The sequence below is a fragment of the Littorina saxatilis genome, linkage group LG2 (genome assembly GCF_037325665.1).
Source record: "Littorina saxatilis isolate snail1 linkage group LG2, US_GU_Lsax_2.0, whole genome shotgun sequence".
NCBI lineage: Eukaryota > Metazoa > Mollusca > Gastropoda > Littorinimorpha > Littorinidae > Littorina > Littorina saxatilis.
In genome coordinates this window covers 56,360,884-56,373,934 of record NC_090246.1, presented here as the reverse complement: position 1 = coordinate 56,373,934, position 13,051 = coordinate 56,360,884, and the positions used below count along the sequence as shown (strand labels likewise).

The 13,051-nt window shown below is 39.7% G+C and overlaps 2 long non-coding RNA genes across 2 annotated transcripts in view; both read right to left on the bottom strand.

Annotated features, from left to right (window-relative positions):
* LOC138959312 (uncharacterized) overlaps positions 1–1,698 on the bottom strand; it is a 110,255-nt gene extending 108,557 nt beyond the window's left edge. The window contains exon 1 of the long non-coding RNA XR_011453686.1: positions 1,609–1,698. This is a non-coding gene — a long non-coding RNA (uncharacterized lncRNA). The remainder of the gene's footprint in view (positions 1–1,608) is intronic.
* LOC138959325 (uncharacterized) overlaps positions 1–13,051 on the bottom strand; it is a 282,799-nt gene that overhangs the window by 156,979 nt on the left and 112,769 nt on the right. The gene's annotated exons all lie outside the window — the stretch shown is intronic.

Sequence of the window (13,051 nt, the reverse complement as noted above, 5' to 3'; positions counted from 1 at the left end):
AGCAACACTGAATTAGACAGGAGTAGACTATGCTCAGATACAGATGTCACTGACTAAATGCATTGTCGTCCGCACTAACAATGACAGCGCCGCAAAGGAGAAACGGCGTTTCAAGTCGAAACCGGCAACAACAACAACAACAACAACATGATTCCCTTGGCCTCAAAACTACCTAGACTTAAATAGAAATCCCGATCATAGTCAGAGCTCTTGCATGGTTTATGTTTTGAACCGTGAAAATAAGATTTAAACACCAAACAAACATCCGTGTAAAAAACTGACAGCAGGTTCTCCGGAAAATTGCTGGTTTCTGTTCTGACGGCCATGCAATCACACACACACACACACACGAAAAAACATAAGAAAAGAAAAGAAAGGTAAAAAAAAAAGCACACACAAAGCAAAAAACAACTAACAAACACACCCACCATTCAATTCAAACACAAAAGAAAACAACCTAACGCATCCTGACACTGCAGCATTATTGGATCACACTTTATCTTAAACAGCTGAGACCGCACCGGTAGGCTTTTCATGAGTGAAAAGGAAAGGCTTTAATGAGCGGGTATTAACGGTCTTTCTGCAAAGCGGCTCAAGCATGGTGCTACTCATCCTGAACTCAGGTCAAAATGAGTTCGGCTCATTCTCTCCCTGACAGGATGCCTTGAGTTTTCTTGTTTGGCAAGGAAACGGATTTTTTTTAAATTTTTATTTTTATTTTTACATATTTAGAGCTTTTTACATTTAGTCAAGTTTTGACTAAATGTTTTAACATAGAGGGGGAATCGAGACGAGGGTCGTGGTGTATGTGTGTGTGTGTGTGTGTGTGTGTGTGTGTGTGTGTGTGTGTGTGTGTGTGTCTGTGCGTGTGTGTGTGTAGAGCGATTCAGAGTAAACTACTGGACCGATCTTTATGAAATTTTACATGAGAGTTCCTGGGAATGATATCCCCGGATATTTTTTCTTTTTTTCGATAAATACTTTTGATGACGTCATATCCGGCTTTTTGTAAAAGTTAAAGGCGGCACTGTCACACCCTCATTTTTCAATCAAATTGATTGACATTTTTGTAAAGCAATCTTCGACGAAGGCCGGACTTCATATTGCATTTCAGCTTGGTGGCTTAAAAATTAATTAATGACTTTGGTCATTACAAATCTGAAAATTGTAATAAATTTTGTTTTAATATAAAACGATCCAAATTTAGGTTCATCCTATTCTACATCATTTCCTGATTCCAAAAAACATATAAATATGTTATATTTGGATTCAAAACAAGTTCTGAAAATTAAAAATATAAAAATTATGATCAAAAATAAATTTTCGAAATCGATTTAAAAACAATTTCATCTTATTCCTTGTCGGTTCCTGATTCCAAAAACATATAGATATGATATGTTTGGATTAAAAACACGCTCAGAAAATTCAAACGAAGAGAGGTACAGAAAAGCGTGCTATGCAGCACAGCGAAACCACTACCGCGCTGAACAGGCTCGTCAGTTTCACTCCGTTTTGCACAAGCGGCGGACTACGGTCATTGTGAAAAAATGCAGTGCATTCAGTTTCATTCTGTGAGTTCCACAGCTTGACTAAATGTAGTAATTTCGCCTTACGCGACTTGTTGTAATGTATTATTGATATAAGCAGATTCGCGATCGTCGATAATGATTTTTCATGGTGTGTAATTTTTAAATTACAAAGGAATTGATTTGTAAGACAGTTTCAAGGGAGCTATTATATACCGTGCAAACAACTCTAAATATGGCAAAAGTGTCACGTGATAATCAACCGTTTGGTTTTGGCGTTCGCTGAAGCAGACGATTTTTTCTGTAGTGATGCAACCATATATTACGGTCTCCTTCCGGCAGCAGTCCCAAAATTTCGACTTGTTTTGACCTTAGAACGATGTCTTTATCATAACTGTGAAGAACAGAACGGAGATCACTGTCGATGTCGGCCAATCTGCAATCATTTTCGTCTCGCGAACACTGATCTCAAATTTAGATCAGTGTTCGCGAAAAACATATGGGAGATAACTCTGTATTCCTAGTTTTGATAGATTCGCGTAGGACTGTCGCCTCCGGTCAGGGAGAGAATGAGCCGAACTCATTTTGACCTGAGTTCAGGATGGGTGCTACTGTGACAGCGGCAGCGTTTTCAGACTCGTGAGTTTTCTACTTTTTGACCGCTGTACAACAAAGACTATACACTCAAAACTGAAGTGTTCCACTTTTGTAACCAGTTTTGAACACAGTGACGGTGTGACAGTACAAAATATACCAACAAAAGTAACACACATAGTAAACACTAGTGTTCATTTGAACACTGCAACGCCAGTGCTTATTATGTGTATTACTTTTGCTAGTAAAACTATGTACTCTGTCACACTGTGTTCAAAACTGGTTACAAAAGTGGAACACTTCAGTTTTGAGTGTAGTCTTTGTTATAGCAGACACTGTGTTCAAAAGCAGAAATCCGACTTCAAAACTGAGACCGTCCGGAAATAACTCTGTCGGGTTCAAGTTGCCGGTGTAACACGAGAAAATTACTCCCACGACTGAGATTTTTACTCCGGAGTCAACATTTCGTACGAAAAAGTTACTCCCTTTACGAAAAAAGCACTCCCCCATTACACGAGAAATTTACTCCCCAAGACAGGTGAGTTCTGAGTAAACATTTCGTACAAAAATGTTTCTCCCCTGACGAATAAATAACGAATAAATTACTTCACCCAAAAACAAGCAATTTAACTTCCCATGCCAGGTGTACGAAATGTTTACTCCCTTGTCCCCTGTTAGTCTTGGTGGTGGAAGGAGGGTAGCGCGACATTCGTGTGCGCGAGATCACTTATTGGCATTATCCCTTCGCCCGCATCCCATTTTTGCGTACGAGATTTTTTACTGGAAGTGTAAAAAATGGGGAGTAAAAATTTCGTGGAGGGAATAATTTTTTCGTGCCTTGGGGAGTTCTTTTCTCGTACGAAAAGTGTACTCGGAGTCAGAATTTCGTACGAAATATTTACTCCGGAGTAAATTTTTCGTGGAGTAAAAATTTCGTGTTACACCGGCATGATGGGTTGTGAAAGAGTGAAAACTCAGTTAGTGAGTCAAACTTTCCCACGTGACATTATAGGCCAGTCCCTAGTGAGGGATGTGTCTGAAACATGTTGACAAGTAGCAATTGTTGAAAGCTTGGCGGCGTCATTAAAAGCAAGAATATTCACTCCTTCACAACCCACACTGACAAACCCGACAGTTATTTCCGGAGTTCGTTTAGGCCTAAAAAAAATTTAAAAAAAAAAGGTGTGGTTACGGTAACCCGACCTTCCCTATTTTTAGGGGCCGACCCTATAACTTTTTATTACAATTGTAAAAAAAAAAAAAAAAAAAAACCGAGTGCAGAAAACGCAATGAAAGCGAAAGCGCTCGAGTCGCACACTTATTTTCCTGTCAAGTAGGTTTAATTAGTACACATTAGAAAAAAAAGTAAAAAAAAAAAAAAAAGTGATTGCCTACCTTCCTTCCCTATTTTTGGGGGCTATGTTACCTTAACCACACCTATTTTTTTTCCTTATTAAAAATGCACGCTGACTAAGTAAAATAATTTGATAATCTGTAATTTCCTTTGTCACGTGTTGGGAAATTGACTGACTATAAACTATTAGCGAAAAGTACAATGATTCAGTTGATTTCACGCGCCTGTGCCTCACCAAACAATCTCAGTGCAGGCACGCTCAGCGTAACTGACAGAACAAAGATCTTCTGTAGCTTTCATTTATGGGACGATGGCGGGAAACTGATGCGATCTGAAAAGACAGTCAGTGAAAAATCATTATCCTTCGTATTGGCCTTATAAGTTAAAAAAAGAAAAAAAGAAAAAAAAGAGGAAAAACAAAAAAGCTGTCGAATGTATGCACAGCTCTGAACAAAACCCATACATTATTTTACAGCTTCTGAAACTTAAGCCGACAGCGACATTGGCACTGAAAATCAGTAATAATCATAAACAGATATTCAAGTACAGTATGAACTTATGAACAGCAGCAGTTGCAACGAAATACCGTCTTACTGATGAACTGATGGTGAACAAAATAATGTTACATTTGAATGGTAATTTTTGGGTCTATCCTAGGTTCTGATTGCAGAAAATTCTTACTATTCTTCTCTTCCAAAAAGTAAAAGTCAGAAAAAATAAAGATATCATAGACACAGAAAAATAAGAAAAACAAGTCGCGTAAGACGAAATTACTACATTTAGTCAAGCTGTGGAACTCACATAATGAAACTGAACGTAGTCCGCCGCTAGTGCAAAAGGCAGTGAAAGTGACGAGCCTGTTTGGCGCGGTAGAGGTTGCGCTGTGCTTCATAGCACGCTCTACTGTACCTCTCTTCGTTTTAACTTTCTGAGCGTGTTTTTAATCCAAACATATCATATCTATATGTTTTTGGAATCAGGAACCGACAAGGAATAAGATGAAATTGTTTTTAAAACGATTTCGGAAATTTAATTTTAATCATAATTTTTATATTTTTAATTTTCAGAGCATGTTTTTAATCCGAATATAACATATTTATATGTTTTTTGAATCAGAACATGATGAAGAATAAAATAAAAGTAATTTTGGATCGTTTTATAAAAAAATAATTTTACTTACAATTTTCAGATTTTTAATGACCAAAGTCATTAATTAATTTGTAATCCTCCATGCTGAAATGTAATACCGAAGTCCCGCCTTCGTCGAAGATTGCTTGGCCAACATTTCAATCAATTTGATTGAAAATTGAGGGTGTGACAGTGCCGCCTCAACTTTTACAAAAGCCGGATATGACGTCATAAAAGACATTTATCGAAAAAAAGAAAAAAAAGTCTGGGGATATCATACCCAGGAACTATCATGTAAAATTTCATAAAGATCGGCCCTTGCATATTCCGACCGTCACACTGACGGTTGAGTCAGCGGTCAGTCTCAGTGTTTCAGTTTCAAACACTTGTTTGTCCATAGTTTATCTGTTGATCTGGCCAAGCAATCTTCGACGAAGGCCGGACTTCGGTATTGCATTTCAGCTTGGTGGCTTAATAATTGATTAATGACTTTGGTCATTAAAAATCTGAAAATTGTAAAAAAAATATTTTTTTTATAAAACGATCCAAATTTACGTTCATCTTATTCTTCATCATTTTCTGATTCCAAAAACATATAAATATGTTATATTTGGATTAAAAACAAGCTCTGAAAATTAAAAATATAAAAATTATGATCAAAATTAAATTTTCGAAATCAATTTAAAAACAATTTCATCTTATTCCTTGTCGGTTCCTGATTCCAAAAACATATAGATATGATATGTTTGGATTAAAAACACGCTCAGAAAGTTAAAACGAAGAGAGGTACAGAAAAGCGTGCTATCCTTCTCAGGGCAACTACTACCCCGCTCTTCTTGTCAATTTTACTGCCTTTGTCACGAGCGGTGGACTGACGATGCTACAAGTATACGGTCTTGCTAAAAAATTGCATTGCGTTCAGTTTCATTCTGTGAGTTCGACAGCTTGACTAAATGTTGTATTTTCGCCTTACGCGACTTGTTTTTAAGTGTGTGCTTCATGTCTTTTAGGTTTTGTTTCAAAAATGTGAGTGGACAAGACTGATTACTTTTTTTTTCACGGTAGATTTATCGGACACCCTTGTTCTTCTAAATTCTGCGTTCGGCAAATATATTTATATCGTCAGATTTGATTTAAATTTAGGAGTACCAACCTTCTCGTGTAAACAGACAGACACTGAGACAACTGAGATTAAATCTAACGGAATATCATCGGTTACCACTTTAATCACACTGGGTTTGAAGTCTCCCAGCCAAGTGCCAAGAGCCCCCGGTCAGCTACTACTGTCTGACAGTGACACTCAAACCGGCTTGGTGCCGAACAAACACGAAAACAACAATGAACTTCCGCTGTCTAACGATGCACCTACAACACAACCCCCCCCCAGGCGTCACCACTTCTAGCGCAGTGACCTCGCCCGGGATCAGGGATCATTCCATTCTTCAATCTGGTTGGCTGAAAGGGGTGGGCAGGTGGTCGGCCGGACAAAGCCAACGGAGGCCATATGGCGTCGGTGGCCACCCGATCCGCCCTCTTCCTTTTCTTTTTAATCCTTCTCAATTGGAAAAATTCCGGAGAGAACTCAGGCAAAACATCAAACCGACAAAATTTACGATTTATTCACATCCCCGGCCCTAGTAACACCGGCGCCCGACAGCTATGATTTGACGGCGGAAGCCGGGCGGCGACTTTTAACGTGACGACGCCTGCTCTAAAAACAAGACTGAAGATTTTAGTTCACAGTGGCAGATTTAGGGGGGGGGGGGGGGGGCTAAGGGGGCCCGGGCCCCCCCTTCAGCCCCCCCCCCAAAAAAAAAAAAAAAAAAGAGAGAGATGATTCTTGAAAAAACAAAATTCCGGGGGGGGGGGGGGCATGCCCCCGGACCGCCCTAGCATGTTCGGGCGATTCGCGCCCTCAATTGAAAGTTTGTGCAAAAAAGTGTGGGCCCCCCCCCCCCCCCCCCCCCCCCCCCCCGGCCTTCCTTAAGATCCTGGATCCGCCCTTGGTTCAGTACTGTTCACATACACGTACCACACTATAATCATCTAATTAATCTCAGTATCTGCTGTTACAAAGAATGATTGTCCTTTGCATCGAAAGAAATTTGTCAAAACTGAGTAAACTGAATATTGGCCCCATACAAGCCGCTATAGCACACCCTCTTAACCTCTACAAATCTTGAGAAAATCAGGAAGAATTCTTAAAATGGGGGTAAATTTACAGAGGTAATAATCGGAAAATCTGAGAAAAAGAGTATTAACAAGTCGCGTAAGGCGAAAATACAGCATTAATTCAGTCAAGCTGTCGAACTCATAGAATGAAACTGAACGCAGTGCATTTTTTCACCAAGACCGTATACTCGTCAGTCCACCGCTCGTGGCAAAGGTAGTGAAATTGACAAACCAGAATACCGCGGTGGTGGTTGTGCTGAGCAGGATAGCACACTTTTCTGTATCTCTTTTTACATTTAGTCAAGTTTTGACTAAATGTTTTAACGTAGAGGGGGGATCGAGACGAGGGTGTGGTGTATGTGTGTGTGTGTGTGCGTGTGTGTGTGTAGAGCGATTCAGAGTAAACTACTGGACCGATCTTTATGAAAGTTGACAGGAAAGTTCCTGGGTAAGATATCCCGGACGTTTCTTTAATTTTTTGGATAAATGTCTTTGATGACGTCATATCCGGCTTTTCGTAAAAGTTGAGGCGGCACTGTCATACACTCATTTTTCAACCAAATTGGTTGGAATTTTGGCCAAGTAATCTTCGACGAAGCCCGGACTTCGGTATTGCATTTCAGCTTGGTGGCTTAAAAATTAATTGATGACTTTGGTCAAAAAATGTAAAAAAAAATAAAAATTTATAAAACGATCCAAATTTACGTTTATCTTATTCTCCATCATTTTCTGATTCCAAAAATATATAAATATGTTATATTCGGATTAAAAACAAGCTCTGAAAATTAAATATATAAAAATTATTATCAAAATCAAATTGTCCAAATCAATTTAAAAACACTTTCATCTTATTCCTTGTCGGTTCCTGATTCCAAAAACATATAGATATGATATGTTTGGATTAAAAACACGCGCAACTACTACCCCGCTCTTCTTGTCAATTTCACTGCCTTTGTCACGAGCGGTGGACTGACGATGCTACGAGTATACGGTCTTGCTGAAAAATTGCAGTGCGTTCAGTTTCATTCTGTGAGTTCGACAGCTTGACTAAATGTTGTATTTTCGCCTTACGCGACTTGTTTTTACTTTTTTTACTTTTTTTTTTTATATAAACTTTCTGAGCTTGTTTTTAATCCAAACATATCATATTTATATGTTTTTGGAATCAGGAACCCACACGGAATAAGATGAACATGTTTTTAAATCGATTTTGGAAATTTGATTTTAATCATAATGTTCATAATTTTAATTTTCAGAGCTTTTTTTTATTATCCGAATATAACACATTTATATGTTTTTGGAATCAGAAAATGATAAAGAATAAGATGAAATTGGTTTTGGATCGTTTTACAAAAAAAGATTTTAATTACAATTTTCAGATTTTTAATGACAAAACTCATCAATTGTTTTTTAAGCATCCATGCTGAAATGCAATACCAAAGTCCGGGCTTTGTCGAAGATTATTTGACCAAAATTTCAACCAAATTGGTTGAAAAATGAGAGCGTGACAGTGCCGCCTCAACTTTCACAAAAAGCCGGATATGACGTCATCAAAGATATTTATCCAACAAAATTAAAAACAAATGTCTGGAGCTATCGTACTCAGGAACTCTCATGTTAAGTTTCATGAAGATCGGTCCAGTAGATTCTCTAAATCGCGTTATACACACACACACAAACACACACACACACATACATACACCACACCCTCGTCTCGATTCCCCGTCCATATTAAAACATTTAGTCAAAACTTGACTAAATGTAAAAAGAGTATTAACATTGGAGGGAGTCTTAAATTGAGAGTTCTATATAATCATATATCATTATATCTTCAAGTTTTAACGGCATTATCTGTCGGTCTTGAATGCTGGAAAGGTATCCCATTTCATTCTTCTTTGTTATGATGGAGTCGTTATCCGTTTTATTCAGTACAGCACATCAAGACTGTGCGAGCCTCGTAGACAGTGTACGCGCATGGCACATGATTGCATGATTGATAGGCCCGTGTGCACGCGTGCGACTGTCCCGTGATTACACTTGTGTTGCTCAGTCTGTGTTCCCATGTCGTGATTACGCGGGAAAGTCGAGTCACTATTGCCGCCTAAATACGTTTTTTTCACTAAAACTTGAAACTGACTGAGTTGCCCGATAGCCCGGAATAGTAAATGTGGTGTTGTTTCAGCCGTCTGTAAATGTTTATTTATTCGTTTTTTCATCGTTTGACTTCATCCGAGTATTTTTGCGGTCGGGGCCGATACTGTGAGAAACGCTGAGAAGAATTCGGACACTTTTATTCGGGTGTTTTTTTATATTCTTGGGGCCCACCTAGTTACTGATAATTATGATATGTTCAGGTTATCATCCGATATTCACACACTGACTTGTGTTCAATATGACATCTCGTAGTAATCTTTTGTGCCCGTTACCTTTTTTCTTCTTTTCATCTCATCAACTAACTTTACTCATCTTTTTGCGTTCTCGTCTGTCATTCTCATTTCTTGGAAGTTTTTGACGATCTCGATAAACTGGTATGACTTTATGAAGATTTAAATATACACTATTAATTATATCCAACCATAAAACGATAGCCTAACTGTATGTTAGCCTTGTAATGAGTTTTGAACTTGTGCTTCTTTGTAAGCTTTTTGTTGTGTTTCTATGTGTGTGTATTTGCATAACACTGGTGATTTTGTTTGAACCAATGATTAGGTGCACACGCGGCCAGCGGGGCCGGAAGCTAAGATGGTTTTCCGATGAGATTGGGGGGAACAGCTGGGTGCCTCAAGCCTGCTGTTAGCGGGCAAGGCGGGGCCAGTGGAAACAAATCCAATTTCCCCCTTCATCTGAAAGGATTCGGACAACGGGAAGCTTTTGAAGATAAACACTGACCTTGACCCACTTGTGAATAATCATTGGCGCTGAGGGGGATGGGATTTTAAAATGGAGTCATCTTGACCTCATTCTAGACCTCATTCTAGACTTTCCGGCCGTGACTTGAACGATCACAGAGTCACAAGGTGTGTTAATGCCCCAGTGACCACCGTGGTCGCATTGTTTCAGCTTCTGATGCTGCACGGAGCGTGACTCCAGGCGACAACATTACAGATAATCCGCCATATAAAAGTGCTGATTTTTACCTCACACAAAACCGTCCTCTTCAATCCAATAAAGTTATATAAAAAGTCGAACATTTAGGTAAAAAACTTGTACCTTCCTACTGACTTACCCAGAGGTTCGTCAGGTGTGGACAAACTAAGATCTTAATCCTTTACTTAATGTCAATTGCCTGACCTTTGAAGGTGTCCCAAATGTCTGAAAGGTCTTCATGTAGCCTATGTATACATAGAGAATACTACAAGGCTTGCCGTGTCCTACCAGATTTAGCCTAGTGGTAAGGCGGCCGCCTCGTGATCAGGAGGTCGTGGGTTTGAACCCCGGTCGGGTCATACCTAAGACTTTAAAATTGGCAATCTAGTGGCTGCTCCGCCTGGCGTTTGGCATTATGGGGTTAGTGCTAGGACTGGTTGGTCCGGTGTCAGAATAATGTGACTGGGTGATACATGAAGCCTGTGCTGCGACTTCTGTCTTGTGTGTGGCGCACGTTATATGTCAAAGCAGCACCGCCCTGATATGGCCCTTCGTGGTCGGCTGGGTGTTAAGCAAACAAACAAACCAACCAGATTTACACGAGGTTTTTAAAAAAAATATTGAACTGCGAGCAAAAGCGAGCTGTTCATTATTTGAAAAAGCAACGAGTGTAAATCCGGTACGACACAGCAAGCCATGTAGTATTCTGTTTATCCTACATACTGTACTTATGTGTATTTTACTAAAAATGTCCTGCAGTCGAGGCAGCTAAATTGAAGACGCTTGTTTTGGAACCTCGATCTCTTCTAAAGCCTCGTGCAATCTATTACGTCAAAGCAAAGAAACGTCACTCTGAAAGTGTGGCGTGACGTGTTTGTTCTAAAGATTCACGGAGGGTAATCAGCGAGCGCAATTTTTTTTCTATGACGTTTGTCTCGGTGACTTTGGCATCATAAGCAGTGGAAAAACAGGTCCCTGCCAGACTTGCTTGACATGACCTCATTTACATGATATACACACGTGTGATTTGAACGATTATCTTCTCACGAGTGTCTCTCTCACATATGTAGGATAAATATAATTACTGTACCTGTTTGAATGAGTGTGGAACAGAATCGATCAGAATGGGGCTTAAAAGTGAGGTGTTTTCCCTTGAAGGGCGAAAGCAACCCCCCCACTTACTCCATGCAACTGCTAAGGAAAAGGGGGTAAAATACAAGTCCCAAATTAATTCTGTCCGTCATAAGTCCGCCATTTAGTTATGTTCCTTGACCATGCAAATAAAGTTTACGGAATGAATACATTTTCGGGCGGGGATGTAGCTCAGTCGGTAGCGCGCTGGATTTGCATCCAGTTGGCCGCTGTCAGCGTGAGTTCGTCCCCACGTTCGACGAGAGATTTATTTCTCAGTCAACTTTGTGTGCAGACCCTCCTCGGTGTCCGAACACCCCTGTGTCTACACGCAAGCACAAGACCAAGTGCGCACGAAAAAGATCCTGTAATCCATGTCAGAGTTCGGTGGGTTATAGAAAATACCCAGCATGCTTCCTCTGAAAACGGCGTATGGCTGCCTAACTGGCGGGGTAAAAAACGGTCATACACGTAAAATTCCACTCGTGCAAAAAACACGAGTGTACGTGGGAGTTTCAGCCCACGAACGCAGAAGAAGAAGAATACATTTTCAAAGTGAAAATTATTGCTTTTCACCAGGATCTTGCCTCAGTTTCAACACACTACCACAGTTATCTCCGTCTGTAAAGTCTGCTACCTTGCACCAGCTTCCTTGAATTTGGTGACAGTTCTTGAATGTTACAGAAAAGGGCAGATAATGTCATGTCTGAACTGTTTGTCACCACCTCTATTTGTGTACATGCAACACACACACATTGCCGCCGCCACCATTGACAACAAAAGAGACAAGGCAAGTAATTGATGGAATATTTCATTCTTTTATCACTAGAGATCAATCCACTAGGGTGGACATTTTGCAACAATATGTTTTTCACTATGTTAATAATACAAATCAAAAGAGGTGCACGTAATACAGAAACAATGAAAAATGCAAAGTTGATACTGCATCCCAAGTTCTGTTAATCCACATCCACAATGCAGTGAGATTTACTACAGAGAACGGAAGTTTCACAGCAGGAAAACACATAAAGTCCATTCATTTTTCAAGTGAATTATTTTACCCTCTAAGTTACTAAGCTAAATACATGTACATACATCTTCCATGACTTCCTTTTGTTAAGAGTTAAGGTTTGCAAAGACATTCAAATGTCAAAGATGGTTTTGCTGCAAAAGTACACACAAAATGTCAACCTTGATAGTAGAAGCTCAATAACAGCTAAATCACAAACAAGGCACTTGGAACACAAATCACTGGTTTAAAAGTAATTTTTTTTGGTTACAATCTGATAGTTTCTACAACCAACCATCATCACTACAATTCAGTAGCAGTACAGTGGTACCTGCGGTGAAAGGGCAACATTGGGACCATCCAAAAATGTCCTTACATTGCAAGCACCCTGTCAAGACAGGTATTCTCTGATAAAGATATGAGACTGAAGGACAAAAGAGAGTGATCTTTGTTTCGAGGTGGCTGTCCCTGGAAGTGCCTCACGTTGCAGATACGTACCACTGTTTTACAAACCAGAAAATTAATTACCAAAAACGGACATTGACAACCCTCGCCAAAGCTGAACATCTTTCTTTCTTTCTTTCTTTATTTGGTGTTTAACGTCGTTTTCAACCATTCAAGGCCGGTTATATCGCGACGGGGAAAGGGGGGAAATGGGATAGGGGAAAGATGGGATAGAGCCACTTGTTAATTGTTTCTTGTTCACAAAAGCACTAATCAAAAAATTGCTCCAGGGGCTTGCAACGTAGTACAATATATGACCTTACTGGGAGAATGCAAGTTTCCAGTACAAAGGACTTGACATTTCTTACATACTGCTTGACTAAAATCTTTACAAACATTGACTATATTCTATACAAGAAACACTTAACAAGGGTAAAAGGAGAAACAGAACCGTTAGTCGCCTCTTACGACATGCTGGGTACGTAGCATCGGGTAAATTCTTTCTCGTCCCAACCAATATGGGACTCCCCCTAACCCGCGGGGGGTAAAGCTGAACATGCCATCACAAACTACAAGCAACCAATAGACATAGCTACAAATGTGAAT